Source organism: Siphateles boraxobius, unplaced genomic scaffold (genome assembly GCF_051911475.1).
Source record: "Siphateles boraxobius isolate OS27281-9 unplaced genomic scaffold, OSU_SipBor_1 12, whole genome shotgun sequence".
Lineage (NCBI taxonomy): Eukaryota > Metazoa > Chordata > Actinopteri > Cypriniformes > Leuciscidae > Siphateles > Siphateles boraxobius.
In genome coordinates this window covers 24,271,227-24,286,224 of record NW_027508722.1, presented here as the reverse complement: position 1 = coordinate 24,286,224, position 14,998 = coordinate 24,271,227, and the positions used below count along the sequence as shown (strand labels likewise).

General features: G+C 39.5%; 1 protein-coding gene across 2 annotated transcripts in view; it reads right to left on the bottom strand.

Moving 5' to 3' along the window:
• The window catches only part of npr1b (natriuretic peptide receptor 1b), a 58,206-nt gene that overhangs the window by 19,302 nt on the left and 23,906 nt on the right, over nt 1–14,998 (bottom strand). The gene's annotated exons all lie outside the window — the stretch shown is intronic.

The window sequence follows — 14,998 nt, the reverse complement described above, 5'->3', positions numbered from 1 at the left end:
TGAAAAGCTTAAACGTTATCAGACTGGAAATGTCAAAGCCATTGGCGAGAGAGAGAGGAGGGAGAGAGAGATGTCCTCACATCGGTTGATAAGAACAGCTTTAATAGGCCTACATGAGCTATAAAAGGAATGGATGCTCACAGACAGTGAACAGTGACTGCTAGTGCAAATTGTATTCAGATTGTGAGGAATGTTTTGCCACATATTTCTCTTAGGAGGACAAAGGGAAATATCCCTGAACACTGCCCACTCTTGCCAACGTGCTCTCAGAGGAAATACAGACAATGAGTCCAAAGAGTGCAATGAGTGGACGTATAATGATAGTCGGAGTCATCTGTTTTGAAGACAGGTAATTTATGTAGTGTAATGACTTAATCAGCAGGAAGTACAGGAAACTACTTGAGTACGACATGCCAGCATGGCAATGTTAATGGCAGATTGATGCTGAATAAAGTCTTGAATAAAGTCAAAGGGAAAATACATCTTTCATATCTCCTATGATGTTGACATCTGTTTTGCTTTGTAAAATTAGGTATATACCTTTATAATATAGATAAGGTTTGTCTAAATTGTGAGAATGATTTGTGACAGAACTGGAAGAATCAGTAAGTATAGAGTGTATAATAATAAATAAAGTGTATGCCATACATTTTCAGCTTATGATTATAGTCCATTCCATTTGGTCCATTTTATAGTTTTATAGCTGTAGGGTATGGACCAATCAGACACACACTAATTATTCATTATATACAAAGGTTTATGAAACTCCAAAACTAACAGCCCAAATGAACGAACACAAGGGCAGAAACAGTGTCATGTTACAAGGGCTGATAAGGAGATTTTACGACCTCCAAGGAATGTGGCCACATGCACAAGAGAGAGACAATGGAAAACAGAAACCCTCTTTAAAACAGACTTTGCTGCATTAATCATAGACTAACTGGTCTACAAATGAGCATGCATAAAACTGTGAAAGAAACAGTGTAAATGGCTTACTGTCTTGTGTACTATTAGGTATTATGGTATGTACCCTGGTATACAACCAACTAACAATCAATGTAACCTCACCTGTATCATGCCTCCTACCTAATTAATCCTCATTTAATGACTCACACTTTGATGTACATAACCTTCTTCTAGAATGCAGTGTGGATGTGTTATAGCTATCTCAGTATTAATGAAGGTATAACCACGCTAGGGACAAGACTCGTAAATCAACTAAGAGCCACTTTCCCTCTCAGACATGTCACCTTTATTATTGGTCGAGTTCAACCCTTAGGGGAGGATCTTTTCCAGGCTTTATTAGAGACAGTCCACATGTGACCTCCCTCTCTTAGTTCTTTCATCCAGCCGCAACACTGTTCTGGTGATACTGGGGAACCCCCTCCACGGGGGCCCCAGGGCCCAGCAGGCCTCGATCCAACCAGATATGGGCTCAGGCAGGAGAGAGAAGACTCTCTCACAAAGAACCAAGGATAATCTCTTCCGACTTCCTCACTTCTCCTGGGTGCTCGGCGTGGCCTCAACAGGGCCCCAGGCCTTGACCAAACCAGCCATGTGTTCCCGGAAAGAGAACTCTCAACCAACTTCCACTTGACACTGCCGGAACCATCAACGTTTCAATTTTCAACAACTTCAAGATTTGTTCCCACTACAAATGCAAGTATACAATTCAATGAAATGTGAAAATGAAATTCTGATGGTTCTTCTCATAGTCCCTTTTTCCGGTTTCCAATTTAATCCTAGCACTAACCTATTTCTGTATTTCTGTATATGTGTCCGTTTAGTTTATTTATGTTTATGATTTAGTTAATAAAACTTATGCACTTTATGTATTTGGTTCTGATTTGCTTGCAATACGAAGTCCCTTTACGGTTTTTGTTCTTGCTACATGCTCAAAACGCTGTACATGCTAAGGAATAATTATTCTTCTGTGGCCAGGGAAGATACCCTTTTCTTAGAATAAATTAATAATCAAAAGAGTTCGTTGGACGAACTGATTAATTGATTGTAATATTAATTTAGCCATGTCAAGTTAATCCAATTAACTGACCCGAATATTCATAATTAATCATAAGTTATTATTGATTATTAATATTTCATATAGCTAGGTTCCTTACATAGCTGTATAATTTTTGGTTATTACTGCAAATGAAATTTAAAATATATATTTTTTAAACAACATTTAGGCTAATGAAATATATGTGATAATATTTTGAATTACAAAATGGAATGGAAAATTACCACCGTCTTGTGGTAATACATACATTTTTAAAATAACAAATTCTCTCTATTATATCTATATAGTATTATATATCTATTATATCTATATAGTATAGGTCATAAAAAACTGCATGTACAATAATTACAAAACAACTAGCAAAATGTTTTTACAAATAATTTTAAATATAATAGTATAATAATTATGTCACAGTGAAGTATTTCACCTCAACTACCGATTTATCTAATATCACAAAATTAAAATGAGGGTAGCCTACCTCAACAAACAAAAGGATAATTTATGCATTAACCTATACATTAATATCTATACATTAATATCACAGATTAAAAATAATAACAAATAGCAAAACATGAATAGAGAATTAGTTCTAAGAAACTAATAAAGGTGCATGAAATGATGGGCAATGGGCAAAATGTACCCATTGAGTCTGTCCCTTTCTGAGCCAGCTATAACAGGCACAATGTAACAGAACTGCACTCAATCAATAGATATGAAAAGATTTCACTATCTTTACAATAAAGATGAATGATTTTATAAATCAAGAAAATCAACTTCCCCTTTCAAAAGTCATATAAAAGGCAGAACAAGCATGTAGAACATTTTCTGCTTCCTGTCTATTCAGCTACTTTATACTGACTACAGGATATAACTGTACTAGCTGGATCCAACTTAGTAATTTCCAGGGGTGGTAAAAGTACTCAAAAATTAAACTCGAGTAAAAATATATATACCTAAATAAAAAATGACTCCAGTAAAAGTGGAAAGTCCTCCATTCAAACATCACTTGAGTAAAAGTACAAAAGTATCCGATTTAAAACGTACTTAAGTACCGAAAGTAAAAAGTAAATATTCAAACTGTAAATATCAATAATTAAACATTGCATATCACTCCCAAAACAATTTATCTGTTTTAATTGAACAACTTATTAGATACTGCAATTAAGAATTTGTTAGATTTGCAATCATAAGAGACAATGAAGCACCGTGCATCAATTCTAAACAATTTCATTAAGTTTAGTGACAGCATATTATGGTGCAATGACTGGTAGGCCATTCTTTGATACAAATTTTACAATTTCAATTCAATTATTGTGGTTTGATTCCGATCTTGATTCAATAGATTCATTTTGATAAATAGTTGGTACAGTAGATACATGTTAATTTTTAAATTAAGAAAATCTCACCTAATTCTGTAAACATAGGCTACAGAGAGCCCTGTCAGCTGGTATTATTATTATTATAAATACATGTGATTTTTATTATAATAACAACTTTATAATATTTTAATGATATAAGTAAAAATATAATAAATATATAGTGCACATTTAACAAAATACTAATTTATACTAATATTACATATATTATAAAATACAAATTTTTCTAGCCAACTAACATACTATGGTCATTAAATGTTTTTTTTTTCCTGAGGTAAATGTAACTTAACGTAATGTGACATTGTTCTCCAGCTGTTTTATTGACCTCTATTCTCAGTTGAAAAACAGTGATTTATTGATATTATGTATAAGGTATATACATTTCGGTAAGTTGTACTGTATCTTTCAACATAGGCTACCTATTATTGTTCATTTGTGTTTATTTATAATTAACTAGTAGTAAAGAGATTAACGGCACCCCATAGCAGGCGCTGGCTATCTGTCACATCACATTTAAAAGCTCCAAAACGGTATTTATTGTTTGAATTTCATAATAAAATTGACAGAATCTGAGAGCTGAGAATTTGTTCCATATCAAAAGAAACCTACTCTGTCTTGTCTGTCGGTGACAGTGTCCTCTTTGCTACGCGATTTTTCTGTGCGTGAGAAAATGGATGTGTGTCGTGAGAGCGTGTGGAAAGTGTCAATTGCGTGAGTCTCACACTGAAAGAGTGAGAGTTGGCAGCTCTGCAATAGACATGTTCCATAACATTAGCTGCATCAAACAGAAGATGTGCAAGATACAAGGTAAGCGGGAATCTCGGGATCATTGCAGGGCAGAGATGCACCTTCACCTGTTTCTGCGGTCATCTTCCACAATGGCGAACTGACTGCTATGCGAGCGTATGCTGGCAAAGAGCTTGCGCGTTCTTTTTTTCAAAATAAAACCAAGTTTTTCATTGGTTTGGAAAGCAAGTGTAATAAATACTTGGAGCAGGCATGGGGAAATGTAACTGAGTAAAAAGTAAACTTTGTCTTCAATATTGTAGTGGAGTAAGAGTAAAAGTAGATGCAAATAAAACATACTCAAGTAAAGTACAGATCCCCGAAAAAAATACTTAAGTAAAGTAACGAAGTATTTCTACTTCGTTACTTACCACCACTGGTAATTTCAATTTTGGGGGGCGGCTGCTGTTAAAGATGTCTAAATGAGCGTCTTTATTTTTTACAGAGATCTCCAGCAGCTAAATTAGTCATTGTAATACATATGAATGTCACACATTCTGTACATCCTAAATAGCTCATCTGTGAGTGATGTTTTGCTATTACAGCATGAATGAAAATATTATCTTCAATTTTGAAACAATGTCTTAAGTTTAAGACATATTTTAAAGGGGACCTATTACCTTAAAGGGGACCTTGTTTTCAATAGGTTTTCAATAGGTATATAAGCAATAGGTTTTCATGCTTCAATGTTCAAACAACACCCTATTTTTCACATATTTTACATTGTTGCAGCACCTCTCTTCCTAGTCTGTCAGTAATGCTCTGTTTAGTTTCTGTCTCTATGAAGCCCCTCCTTCCGAAATGCACAATGTGCTCTGCTTGGTCAGCGGGACCAGTGTGTTGTGATTGGTAAACCACTTTGAGCGGGTTTCGGAAATGCCACGCCCCTTACCATAACCATGAGTTTCAACACACTACTTACGGAACTTAACCAGTCCTCGTCCCCTTTTTCATATGCCTTGAGCAGGAATAATTTAAATAAGGAATATTGTAATGTATACGTTCATGGAATAAAACTCAAGCCTACAATCGAGGGATTTCAAAGAGTGTAAACAGTGCTTACTGAAATAGAGAATAACTCCCTTTGGAGAGGACTTTGCAGACTTTTTAATGCTCACAGTAACATTATACATTAAATAAAGTTGAAAATGTAAAAGAAACAAACATAAAAGGTCCTCTTTAAATGTGAAAAGAAACATTTTTATTTAATTGATAACTGCTGTTTTGCATTTTATTCTCCAAACTGTTTTAAACCAAATGTATTCTAGAAAGGACATCTACAGGAAAAGCTAACATGTATGAATGAGTCTGGGTTAGGCCCATGTGGTAGTCTATCAAATTTAGACCACTAGTTTAGGTCAAACGTCGCCAGAAACACACCTGGCTGTGTGTGGGCAAAACAACCAAATGTAACCTTTTACTTGAAGCAGATTTTAGAATAATGTGTGGGAGGTTGAATACTGTAGATTCATTGGGATCAAATAAAATGGAAAGGTGGAATAAGGCATGAGTGAATGGATGGGTGATAATAGGATAATCTCATAAAGGGTCATGGACCCCCACAATCTTTTTGAAAAATGCAACTTAAATGGGCGTGGATGGCTGTGAGAAGAAGGGAGGGGAGTTGGTGTGGTATGGCACGGTATGTGGTATTACCTACAGTAATCGTAATTCTATTTAAAACATATTAATGTACATGTATAATTATAATGTCATTATAAAATATATAGTTGTTTATATACACACTATAAATGCATATATTTTTAAAATAAATAATTTTCCGCTTAAAAAAACGTTCTGTGCATAGCCTAGATCTACGCGCCCCCTGAACCCCAATAATAAAGATGGACAGTGACATAGAAATTTGCAGTGGCAGCAGTACGCAGGGCTCTGTGGAAGTGGAGGACTTCTCTCCTCCTGAATCCCCAGGGCTAAATAGTGACATAATAGATGGCGGTGCAGGTTACATTTTAGACACACACATATCTCTGAAGGGATAGAAAATTCATCGGGACTTGGTACCGCATTACTCGGAAGACGTAACTTGCATTGGTCGTCAACAAGTCCGAAGTCCACCATTCTCCAGTTCTCAAAGCTCAAATGTTTGCTGCACACATATAATATAGACGTGTCCGTGGTTGAAGGCCAACCAACCGCCCGGAGCCAGAGTCTAGCCCAGGCAGCATCGCCTTATGCAGAGTTAGCTTCTAAAAGAGAGGACAACTTCGGAGGTAGTTTGTCCCTGGAAACCGAAATGTTTCATTTAATATTTTCGACTAAAGACATAGACAGACCCTCAGCGCATGACAAATGAAAACATCAACAAATGACAAGAAACTAATATTGAGGACAAAAACAACATAAAATATAGCTGCAAGCAGCCATTACCGGGGCCAAGACATGTCAACATGGCTGGGAGTTTCAGACCAACTGCGGCAAGGAGCAATTAAAGACATTCAAAGATGAATTTAGGCAAAATGGCTGAAAAATCATATACATTAACTAAAAATATGATTTAAAAGATTGATAAAAGATTAGATTTTTTTTTTTAGAAAATAAATGGAATCAGAGCTGTCACGGTTCTTGAATTCCCTGTGTCCTTCTTGTCTCGTGTCATTGTTATTGTGCGTGTGTGTGAGCGTGGTCACTGATCACTACCACTGATCAGCGGCGCCAGCTGCATCTCATCTACGGCGCCAGCTGCATCTGATCAGCCGTGCCTATAAATGCTCACAGTTTTGTCTTGTCTTTATCAGATCGTTGTGGTGTTCCAGGTTTTTGTTCCTCTTCTGTCTGGCTTTCACTCGTGGTCTCAGTTCCCGTCCTGGATTGTTCATCGTGTCTTCATCTTTGTTCATCGTCTGCACTCTCTGGATCCGGACTCACCATTTCATCCATCAACCACCTTCAGCCGGGTTTCCATCGAGGTCCCTGCGTCACTTGTCTGCCCCTGTGTATCGTATTTGGTGTGGACCAGACCCTCTCGGTTTATCTATATAATAAACGTGGATTAACCTGCTTTTGCCTTCTCTCCCTTATTCGTTCATGACAGAACGATCTGACCAAGGCATGGAGGCAGCAGGTGGTTCAGAAATCACTTTTAATGATTCAATCGAATGGATTCGCAGGAGGAGAGTATCGCGAACACGGGGCGGGCTGTACAAGCTTTAGTGGCGCAGGTGTCCGAGCTCACCCAACAGTTCCAACACATGAGGAATCCCGTTGCACCGCCCACACCGTCAGTTCAGCCAGCACCACCTGAGTCGTCCTTGCAGTTGGAGCCTCGTCTTCCTGTCCAGGAGGCATACTCAGGGGAACCCAGTTTCTGCAGGGCGTTCCTGACCAGGTGCTCAATGCACTTCTCACTTCAGCCCCGCACCTTCAACAATGAGAGATTGAAGGTGGCATTCGTATTAACGCTGCTGACTGGGAAGGCCTCTCGATAGACGTGGTTTCCGACAGGGGTCCCCAATTTGTGTCCAAATTTTTGCGAGAGTTTGGTAAATTACTGGGAGTGACTGTCAGTCTGTCCTCTGGATTTCAATCCCAAAGCAAAGGCCAAACCGAGAGAGCCAACCAGGATCTGAAAAGAGTATTGCGATGTTTGGTATCCAAGAATCCTTCCTCCTGGAGTCAACAGCTCTCAATGGTTGAGTACGCTCATAACTCGTTACCAGTGTCATCCACGGGCCTATCTCCATTTGAGTGTAGCTTAGGTTACCAGCCACCTATTTTTCCTAGTCTGGAATCCGAAGTCGCAGTCCCCTCCGCTCACGCCTTCATCCAGAGGTGCCACCGCACATGGACCAGAGCCTGTGAGACTCTGCTCCAGGTGGGGGCGCGCACCAAGGCTAAAGCCGATCGCCACCGGTCGTAGCCTCCCGTATACATCGTTGGTCAAAAAGTGTGGCTTTCAACTAAGAACATTCCACTCCGCTCCGTTTCTAATAAACTAGCTCCAAAATTTATCAGCCCGTTCACTGTCACCAAGATTATTAGCCCGGTGACAGTCCGACTCAAACTTCCTACTGCGGACAGGAGAATTCATCCCGCCTTTCATGTATCTAAATTAAAGCCCGAGTTTCATTCTACATTAATCCGCCTGCCCCGGTTCCTCCCCCGCCGCGACTCGTAGATGGGGAACCTACATATTCGGTTAATCGCATTCTGGACTCCAGGCAGAGGGGATGTGGATTCCAGTATCTGGTGGACTGGGAGGGTTGCGGTCCGGAGGAGAGAAGTTGGGTACCTGCTAGGGACATCCTGGATCACTCCCTTATCAATGATTACAATCGACAGGTAAAGGCGTTTGGGAACGCCAGGAGGCGTTTCTAGGAGGGAGGGTACAGTCACGGTTCTTGAATTCCCTGTGTCCTTCTTGTCTCGTGTCATTGTTATTGTGCGTGTGTGGGCGTGGTCACTGATCAGCGGTGCCAGCTGCATCTCATCTATGGCACCAGCTGCACCTGATCAGCGGTGCCTATAAATGCTCTCAGTTTTGTCTTGTCTTTGTCAGATCGTTGTGGTGTTCCCGGTGTTTGTTCCTGTTCCTGTCTGGCTTTCGCTCATGGTCTCAGTTCCCAGTCTGGATTGTTCATCGTGTCTTCGTCTTTGTTCATCGTCTTCACTCTCTGGATCCGGACTCACCATTTCATCCATCAACCACCTTCAGACTGGTTTCCATCGAGGTCCTTGCGTCACTTGCCTGCCCCTGTGTGTGATATTTCGTTTGGACCTGACCCTCTCTGTTTCTTTATATAATAAACGTGGATTAACCTGCTTTTGCCTTCTCTCCCTTATTCGTTCATGACGAGCAAGTTTTTGATCCATGGTTGCTGACCCAGTGCTAACAGATTTAACCGAAATCTATTATTTTTGTCAGTTTGAACTGGTGTCACTCTCTGATATTAGGGATGTCATTCTCCACTTAAAGCGATCATCCTGTCCCTCTGATGCTGTTGCTTTGTCCATTCTTAAGGCGAGACACGGTAGGCAAAAACATAGTTTTTTTTTCACTGGTCAATTTTGAGATTTTAGGATATTTGTCTTCAATAACATGTCTTCTTTCAGACTTGTGGTGAAAAAAAGTCAGAAATACACATTTAGGTCTTTATTTTACTACACTTTGCCTGTTTGCGTCTGTAGATTTCTCATAAACTCATCAAAAGTTGTCGTTATAAATCATCCTTCTGCTCCGCGATCGCGATCTGCACTCTGTCATCACACACACCGTTAGAAAGCTTGCTCTCTGCTGTACAATACTGCCGGATCCAAATATGGTCATTTCCTTTTTATCACCAACCAATCGCGAAAGTAAAAGGGGGGATTTTACTCTAAATGCGCGATCTCATTGGCTGATGCTAATTCTTTAAAGCCCGTTTTCTCAAAATGACTTTTCTCTCTCACTCCAAGTCCGAAATCTCCACGTCAGTAGCACCTATATACACCAAACTTTCCAGTCTTGTACCTAGTTATATTATGAAGACATTTACAGAGGGATTTGTAAATATATTATTCTTAGCCTGATTTACATAACATTTTATTCCAAAAAACATGTCGAAAATCATTTTTTTAAGGCTATTGGCAGTATATTCTGATTTACAGGATAACAAAAGTAGATATCCATAAATCCCTCTGTAATTTTTTTCCCATCTAATATGTGAACACAATGAAAAAATAATTTTGAACCTGGCTTTATCCAATACTCAGATTTCGTTTTTTAAAATATATGCAGATTTGCGCATATTTAATTAGATAATGTCTAATTTGCATATTTAAACATTAAATTACAGAAAACTTGTAATACATTTTTTTCTCATCTTAATGTAGGTAATCAACTGGCAAAGTTTCATGGTGATATCTGCTAGTTAAAAAAAATACCCTATTCACCTGTAGTGTCTCGCCTTAAGGAAGGTGCTGATATAGTCAGCCCAAGTATCTTATCTATTATTAATAGTAGTCTACAGAATGGCATCATACCACTTTGCCTTAAGCAAGCTATTGTTGAGCCCTATCTAAAAAAATCTGTCTGAGCCCACATGATTTAAAAAATGATCGGCCAATTTCAAAATCGCCTGGCTTGCCTAAGGTACTTGAAAAAGTTGTGCTTAAACAAATATCCACTTTCTTAACAAAGAATAATATTTTGGATAAATTTCAGTCTGGTTTTAGGGGTGGAATCAAGACCTTTTAATGGTTGTTAATGATCTTTTTTTAATTACGGATGCAGGTAATCATGCATCATTCATATTATTGGATTTGTCAGCAGCCTTTGACACCATTGATCACGGATCCTTCAGACTCGCTTAAAGCAGTTTGTTGGTATATTCAGGAGACAGTCCTAAAATGGTTTGCCTCTTATTTGAAATGTAAGGACATCTAGGGCTTGCCATTAACACAATTCTAGAAAGTTTATTTTTAAATCTAGATTTTAGTCACTGCAAGAATCTATTGAAAACATAGTCTGTACTCCCAAAGAAGCTCACCTGGAAGTCCAGAATTGTACCAAGGTATTTAACATATTTCCATAATTTCAACATCAATGGAAACTGCCTCAATTATCATATGTTGTTTTGTGCAAATTCCTGTATCTTGGCTAAATTAATTTCTAACTGGCTAGAGTGACACCATGTTACAAGGGCCTTCGTGTGAGCCAGATAGGCAGAACCACCTGAGGGGTTTGTTTTCGCAACTAGGCTCAATATGATGTCATCAGCATATTTAAAGTCTAAAGTGTTTCTCATTTATCATAAACTCTAGTAAAAAGAGAGAAAAGAACATGGGAGAGAACACAGCCTTGTGGACAGTCAGTGCTCACAATGAGCAGACATGACACAGACCCTCTGTGGATGGCAGGAAACAAAGTTTTTGATATTGAGATCAGCAATTTCAGGAGAATATGTATCTTCATTGAATTAAAAACTGAGCTAAAATCTACAAATAAAACCCTATATCCTTTATGAAGCATAAGCTGATTTGTAACTGTATAAAGCAGAGTCAGCACAGCATCATCTGTGCCCTTAACTCAATTATATGCAAACTGGAGTGGATCTAGCAGTCCATAGTGGAGGTAAATGACTGGCCTAAATCAGCTCCATCATTTTACACAATATAGAAGTTATTGCGAAAGGCTGAAAATCATTTGTCATGATACTTGCACCGGGCTTTTTTTGGCAAAGGGCTAATTATTGAGAATTTTCATAGTTTTGGCACTGTGCATTTGTCTAAAAAAAATAATAATAACCTTGCAAAAACTACTTTTAATTGGAGACCATAATATTTAAGACAGCCCTTTAGACCGCTTTGGCCAGTGGCCTTGTTCGGAAAAATCTTATATCCACTGAGAGAGAATTTAGTGCATGAGGAATGAACAGAGTGGATGCAAATCGCCGACGCCAAGGCCAGGAGCAGATCTGTCTTGAAAGACAGAGGCTGAATGGAAATATTTCCCAGGTGCTCAAAAGGCTGTTGAGACAAAGCCTCCAGCACCATGGAGAGGTCCCACTCTGGAACAGCTCTTCTAGTGACTGGAAGAGAATGGCGAACGCCCTTCATAAATCTATGAAAAAGGTCATAGGTCATTTGCCGTCAAACTCACATGACATTCAGCAATAGTCGCTAAATAGACCTCTGACCTTGCCAAAAGACCGCCTCCGTATTTTGAACTGGGGAATACAAAGGGCAGAATTGGTGTCCGGAGGGCATTTAGGGTCAAAGGGAATGGTTTTTGGGGGTTTCTTGGCAGCAGCCGCGGCAACAGACATTTGCCCCCAGGCAGGAGGAGGTTACTCTGCTGGGCCGGTGGCTTTATGCGGGATTTATTAGCCTTGCCTGCATTATGTAAATGGTGTCCAGTAGCATTGGGGTTAGAAAGGCAAAGTCTGAAAGCCTTGTCCTCCTCGTCATCACATCACTGTTGCATTAAAGCGATGGCATGTCCATAGAGAGCCTGTCCAAGATCAACCGGCGCTCCAGTGATGCGGCGCTTTTCACTATCGGGGAGACCAGATAGATTAAGCCACAGTGCACATTCTCCGACAACCGAGAGAGCCATAGAACGCCCGCCAGCTTGGACAGCTTGATGGGCATTACAGAGAACCAGATTATTAACAGTTACAAACTCCTTCCAGAGAGGGGGTTTGGGCAACCCTTTCTCCAGTTGTTCCCCCATGTCGACCATGAGCTCGGCCTGGTAAGCTGAAAGCAGGGAGGAGATGTTGAGGGCTCTTAATGTTCTTAATGTTGAGGCCTGATGGAACGACGCGGAAAAGCTATCCCTTTTACCAGAGAGAACAGGTTTGAGAGGGGCGAGCAGCCCACCTTGAGAGGGATTAAGGTGCCTGGCGATAGAGGGCTCAAATGGCGGACAGAGGTCACCAATGACATGCGAGACCGTGTTTGAGGTTGACCGGGTCTACCCAGCAATTCTTCAAGTGTTTTGCACATGCAGGGAGGAAAGAGAAAAGCTGCTTTCTAGGGCCGGGATGGGGTCCCAAGAGTTCCCCATCATTGACGTCCCCCTCTTGGTCTGAGGCACTTTGTAGGACCAGCAATTCAAATGTTCAGGTGAGTGGCCGCATGCTCACAAACCTCAAAGAGGACCGATTGGGGTAAAGCATCTTGAGCGTTCGTCTGAGGCATTACAGATGATGGGATGGCATCCTCATCTTCTGAGCCGTAGAGAAGGCCAGCATTGTTCTCGTCCCCAGAGCTGAGCGGCTCATCCATAAAAGAGGGCTCGACAGATAAGACATTCACAAAAAGAGCTGGGTTGCTTTGGGCTGTCTAGCTCATGGCAGTCGTAGAACTGAGGAAACTAGCGAGGAGAGAGTGTCTCACGCCTCCTCTTGAGCCACGCCTTTTCCTCTCTTTCTTTCGCCTCTCCGGCCATCTGTCATGCTGCCAGATTGCATAACAACCCCCAGGGTTTACAGATGAAGACCTGCCAGTAGGGCGTAGTGACAACAGGTGTTCACACATGTAGGTGACAGTGTCTTGTCGGTCTGTCCAGCAGTTATTCCCAGGCGTATCCATAGTGGTGTGAAATTCATGACAAAATAAAAGGTAAAAGAAAATTTGCAGCCAGTGTAAAAAACTATTCAAAACAAACTTAAGATCTCAAACAAGCAGACAAACGAGCAAACAAAACACACGCGGTGAGCGAACGTTTCAGTACACTGGAAGGATTTTGTGATTGAGACAGCCCTTAAATTGGCAGACTCCCTGATCAGTGCCCTGACTACTGAACTAGACAGCTGATTGAGACACGCATAAAATCTGTCTGTATTAAGCTGATTAGAGTTAGGAGGAGAAAAGCTGCCAAAAGCCATACTAACTATTAAGGGATGAATAAGTAAATGTAAAAAACAATTGAGTCTAGGTAAGTTTAGTGAGAGAGAAGACATTATGTAAAACAGTGTGGCATAAAAGCAGTAGGAGCATGTACTCTGATGCAGATTGAAATTAATTAGGGATGCACCGATACCGATACCAGTATCGGTATCGGGCCCGATACCAAGCTCATGTACTTGTACTCGTACTCGTAAAAATACCCCGATACCAAAGACCGATACCTCACGGATATCCTTAGCTTATATTTCTTAATTCTTATGAACACTCTTCCTGCAGTTATAGTGTGGCTAGATTTAATAGTACACTCTAATATTTCACTTTACACTTTCGGCTGTGATTACATTGTTACTCAGTGTTATGTTAAACATTTGTTCTGTGATTTCTTTGGCACTTTATGACAAATTTGATTGTCTTGTTGTCTGTGATTTCTTTAGCACTTTGACAACTTTGTGACAGGCAGGTAAAAATTACATTCATTATGTCCTTGGTTTTGCCTTTTGGAGGTTATTGGACACTGTGAAATTTGGGCTTTGAAAATTTGTGATAAGCACAATAAGAATGATTTATTTTTTTAAGTTTATTTAGTTGTTGAAAATAAAGATGCTGATATGTTCATTAGTCTCATTGTGTTGTTCTTAGAAAATTGCCACATAAAACGAGAACCCCCCCCCCCCGTACAACAGGCATCGGTATCGGTATCGGCGAGTACCAGGAAAAAAATATCGGTACTCGTACTCGACCCTTAAAAAGTGGTATCGGTGCATCCCTAAAATTAATTGTATAATATGCCTGATTAATCAATCAAATTAATCAATTTCATACACACAAAATTATATTAGAGTAGTTTAGCAAATAAACACAGAATATACATTATAAAAAGTGTCAACATATTGTTATATTTCCATATCATTAAACATCAGTATATTAATAGTCCACAGGATGCCTTCAAAATAATTTGTCAATCTGTTGGAAGCAGACGTTGGGGTTGATTAATTACAGAATTAAACCAGGTTGATTAATTACAGAATTTTTACCCTGTTATTTTAACTTCATAATTATCACACTGAATTAACATATTTAATTGACAGCCCTACTATGTACACATGCAGACGGACCTAAGGGCCTACACTCACATAAGGACTGTATATACACAATAATCTTAAAAGGTAACACATTCTGTATACACAAATATATGCAAAGGCTAACACCACAACACTGCTGATATAAATTCAGTATATCAGCTCTAGAAAGAAACCATACCGTAGGATATCACATGAAGGTTTTGCATAAACCATCATATTAAGGTTGTGATTAATTAATATGTATTTTTAAATAGGCCGCTTAGTGTCATCTGCTACAGTAAATGTTTGTCTGTGTGGGTGTCTGCATACGTGCGACCGCTTTTCTTTTTCTGAACCTTAAAATTTATAGAAGTCACACCATAATTCTGGAAAGTACATCATAA